This window comes from Amborella trichopoda, chromosome 4 (assembly GCF_054954075.1).
Source record: "Amborella trichopoda isolate Santa Cruz 75 chromosome 4, AtrichopodaSantaCruz75HAP2 v2.0, whole genome shotgun sequence".
In the NCBI taxonomy this organism is placed as follows: domain Eukaryota; kingdom Viridiplantae; phylum Streptophyta; class Magnoliopsida; order Amborellales; family Amborellaceae; genus Amborella; species Amborella trichopoda.
Genome location: NC_142339.1, coordinates 25,799,962 through 25,804,646, shown reverse-complemented (window position 1 = coordinate 25,804,646; position 4,685 = coordinate 25,799,962). Strand labels below are relative to the sequence as shown.

General features: G+C 36.0%; 1 long non-coding RNA gene across 1 annotated transcript; it reads left to right on the top strand.

Moving 5' to 3' along the window:
* The first annotated feature begins 1,743 nt into the window (after positions 1 to 1,743).
* Positions 1,744 to 3,001, top strand: LOC148782377 (uncharacterized). The gene is made up of 3 exons (XR_016053422.1): positions 1,744 to 1,859; positions 1,953 to 2,280; positions 2,435 to 3,001. It is a non-coding gene; the product is annotated as an uncharacterized LOC148782377 (long non-coding RNA).
* The last annotated feature ends 1,684 nt before the right edge of the window (positions 3,002 to 4,685 follow it).

Genomic DNA, 4,685 nt, shown 5'->3' with positions numbered 1-4,685 from the left:
AGGTGGAGGGCCATCACCGGCTTTACACTTAGCAATTGGCCCTGTGGGCCCAGCCCTCCCAATTTGCCTGCCGCTGAATAAACTAGGGTAATGCCACAGTACCACCGTCCAGGTTCTCTTAGTCTTTAAAATAAATCGGTAAATTATCCCAAATATACATTAATTTTGGTGGAAATGAAAGAAAATAAAAACTTTCACAATTTTCTTACGTTTTTTTTCATTTTAGATTTTTTTTTTCCAAAATAACCTTCACGATAGTCATATTATCACAATTACTATCACATTTTATAAGGTATTTAAAATATTATAATAAATTGAAATACTATTACGGTACTCGACAGCCCATAATGACTACCACATTTTAAAATGCCCTATCACTCTGGTACTTTAAATACCGTAAAGATTATCGCATCTTATATGGCATTTTAAATACCGTAACAATTTGAAATTTTGTTACAGCACTCGAAATATTGTAATATTATCATATCTTATACATCCCCTGAAACCATTTTCTTCAATTACGATTCTGTTTTTACCGTTTTAGGGTGGCTCTGTTCTTCTTCTCTAGCATAAAATTTCTTAGGCCCTTACTACCTGGCGTTCAATCTCTCACTAGGTCTTTTTCTCCCTTATTTCCCTCTTCTATTCTCCTTTGAGATAAAAAATCTTTCCCCAAAATTTTGTTTGAGCAAGTTTCAATAGTACTTTACAGCATTTCAACCAATTTAGCGTAATTACCATATGATTATATATTGATTCAGCATTGCCAATTTTAGCTTTTTTCTATGACTTGGGGTAAATGGGGCAAATTTTCCATTATAAAAGGAAGGAAATCTTCAATTTTTTACGTAGGTCAAGTATTTTAAGGTATCTTCAATGTTGCCCAATACACTATTTTCTACCTTTTTTTATACATATTATTTATGTACTTTATGTTGTTGAAAAATATCCATGAGTCATTTTTTTTTAGAGTCCTCATTTTGTTTTAGTGAAATGAGCTTCTTTCAGTTCTTTGTAGTATTTTAAGTTGTAGGTTACAATATGCAAAGTTATATCCATGATGACAAGCTCATTCAAAACCTCATTTTTCTTTTTTGTGCATGAGGTTTTTACAGTTTTTTTTATGGGTCCATGGGCACCATCAAAAATAGTTTCCCTAATATAAGAAATGTAATGGATATGTCTAATGGATTTTTTTCTTTCTCTTATTTATTATGGTTGTAAGTGTTGATCACAGATATTAAACATGGCTTTTGGATGATTAATGGTTTCATATTGTGTTTTTAATGTTGTTATTTGTTCCCTCCGAATCATGCTACGTATTAATTTATTTGTTTTTCACACCAACTTGACCATATACTTCCAAGTTGTATTTTGATTGAAATAGATGATGATGACAATTTTACTTGAGTAAAGAATACATCAAGGAAAAACTAAGGCATGAGGAAAACATTTGTTATTTGTTCCCTCCTTCTTTTGCTATGTATTAATTTATTTGTTTTTCACACCAACTTGACCATATACTTCCAAGTTGTGTTTTGATTGAAAATAGATGATGATGACTATTTTTACTTGGGTATAGAATGCATGAAGGAAAAACAAAAGCATAAAGAAAACCTCTAGTTTAACATGTTTTCACTATAAGGTGCAACTAACATTGAGGCTATTTCATATTCTATCTATTATGTTAATGTTTTGATAGATAGTTGGTTGTACTACTTATTTTTTATACATGCATTTCAGTGTTGGGCATACGAGCACTTCCAATTGTTGCGCCCAAGGGCAGGGCAACCTAGATCCCACTCTCACAACTTCCCTCTCGTGGGGCGACAAGAGACCGATAACGCACAGATAAAGATGTTAGTATAGAATAATTTTCATTGACTTTGTTTATTTATATTTTGGTAAATTTTTTGTGTATTTACTATAAATTTTTCTTTTTTTTGTCATAGGTCATGTGGACCCCATATGATGATTTTCTTGATGTAGGAGGAAACTGAGGAGGAAAGAGATTATAGCCTTCTTGTTAATTAGACTGCTTTGTGTCCACATACCTCATATGGACACATTTGTAAAGGGTACATGCCAAATCGTGTGCTCCGGCAGTTTGGACTTCATCAATGGATATTGGGTGATCCCTTGCCGTGGGAGAGGAGGGAGTGAAAGGGGTAGAGACGAGCTTCGACCTCAGATAGATATGTGGACGAATATACTAGATTATATGTGTCAGGTAGCAAATGACATGTTCAATGGGAAGCCGGCACAAGAATACATCGAATGGTACATACTAAGGACTAAGCCCTCAATCCGTAATCCATTTAGAAAACATCCCTCAAGATTCACACCGTGAGGCTATCACGATGAAGATAGAATGGTATGTTACACCTCTTTAATTTTATAAGTCTCAATGATCTATTTTCATTTGACGATGCAGCTTAGGGACATCAGCCATGCAGCACAATTTGTACTTCAAGGTTACACTTCAAGGAATTGGGACGTAATTGGGGAAGCATTAGAATGACTGAAATTATTCGACCCAAAAGCTGCAAGGGAGAAGATGAGAACGGATGAGGAGGCCTCTGAGGAAATGGAGTTGGATGGGGAGATGGAAGATATGGTTTCAATATGGTACCCTTCTTGGATGAGGGGCCAAGTTATACATAACCTAACACACATGTTCAACCGGAGGCACCTAGATAGAAGTTATGCTCTCACGGAATTAGACAAGAAGAAAGCAGCTCAAATACAATACAACTTGAGCGGCCTTTGTGGGATCAAGTATAAAATTCGACAAAAGTGTTCAACTTATTTATAGTTTATGTTTTTTTGTTGGTCAAGTTGTTTTTGTAAAAAAGCCAATAGTGCATATACTGTATAAAGAGATTAGCAGTGCCTACAGTTGGTTTTTTGCCATATTTGTGATATTTATGCAAAGTTGTTGGTTCAATATACAATATGATATTTGTCTTTGTGATATTTGTATATTTATTTTTTGTTGGTGCAATGAGTTATGCATTGAATTTAACTTTGTCAACCTTTCATCGCAATATCAATCCCCACTTATTTTAATTAGGAGATGTCAATAGTGCAATAAATCGATTAGCTGATCTCAAGGTCTAAAAGTCTGATACTTGTTTTAGAAGTGCACACATGTGACCAAATCAAGCTGATTGAAAGTCATCTCTCATTACATACTGCTATTACTTGTTAAAGATCTGTTAGACTAAAACAATTTTACGACAAAGTATTAGACTAAAAATTTGAAACTGATACAAATGAGCATTACACAATTTGTGAACACCCATCTACAGTAGAAGTGATAGTACTCTCTTGAGGTACATGGATGAAAATTATGACTGAACCAGCAATACACATTACACAGCCTACTAAAAAACTCAATGTCTTCTTGTCAAAGTACCGTAATAACCAGTCTATGCATTACGGCACTTTAAAGACCGGACTGCTCAAAACTACAGGAAAACTTCTATAGTTTCTGAACATTACGGTCTTTAAACTATCGTAATGCATAGACTGGTCATTACGTTACGTAAAAGGCCGTAATACTCAAAACTCCAAATGTGTCACGACCCCGCCCCCTGACCCCTACCATTCTCAACCGGAGGGCAACAGAGTGTGGGACTGGAGGTCGCGTACGTCACTCAGGTGGGAGTGGCATCAACACGTGTTATAATTGCGGAATCAAAGCAAACCACGAAGAAAAATAAATAAACACATGAACACAAGGCCACAAACAGAGCAAGAGAGAAACCATTTATACAATTTCAACCTTAAAAAGTTCTTTTACAAAGGTTCAGGGCGCTATTAGCTCGATGAAAAATACAATATCCATCAAAAACATTGTGGCAACGCCACCAGACACCTACAAATCAACAAATTCTTGGAACAAAACTTGAACTTTAAGAGTCCACTACCACCACTAAGCAGTCCACACACGAACAATCGGTGCTCACTCTACAAAGGAGGAAAAAGAGAGGTGTGAGCTAAAAAGCTCAATAAGTGAATCAATATCATGCAATCTTACCAACAGGTTTATAAATAATAACAAGGCTTACAGTTCATCAGGCATCTCATTGGCATCAGAAAGTAAAGTCATGCCTCAGATTGTGTACAGTAACAGCATAAAATGAGCATTGTTTAGATATCAAAGCTTCTAACATTTCCTGAAATGACAGTTATATTGATGCTTATCACAGACATAGCCATACAATTGTACAGGATACTTAATTCAGACAGATAGACAGAAACATGAACAGTCACAGAATCAGAAACAGAAGCAGAATCAGAAACAAAAACAGCATCAGAAATAGAAACATAATTAGAAACAGAAACAGAAAAAAAATAGAATAAAAAACAAAATCAGAAATATAATTATTTACTCCCGAAGTAGAAGTCACATCGATCAGGCTAAGCCAATCCTGCAACTTGAAACTTCTACCCTCAATCAGGAGGGAAGACAATGACAAATCGAGGCCCCATTTCGTAATGTCCTCACTCACACACACACGATCCCCAGCGTGCTTTGGGGTTTTGATAGGCTGAGGCCTTGCAAGACACATCCCTCTTCTTGAGCCTTCAGGCGAGAGGGTGTTACACTTACCATTGGAGGACCCAATGCATAGTGCCCATAACAATTTGGGGGGCGCGACCTACCCTGTCGTATACAG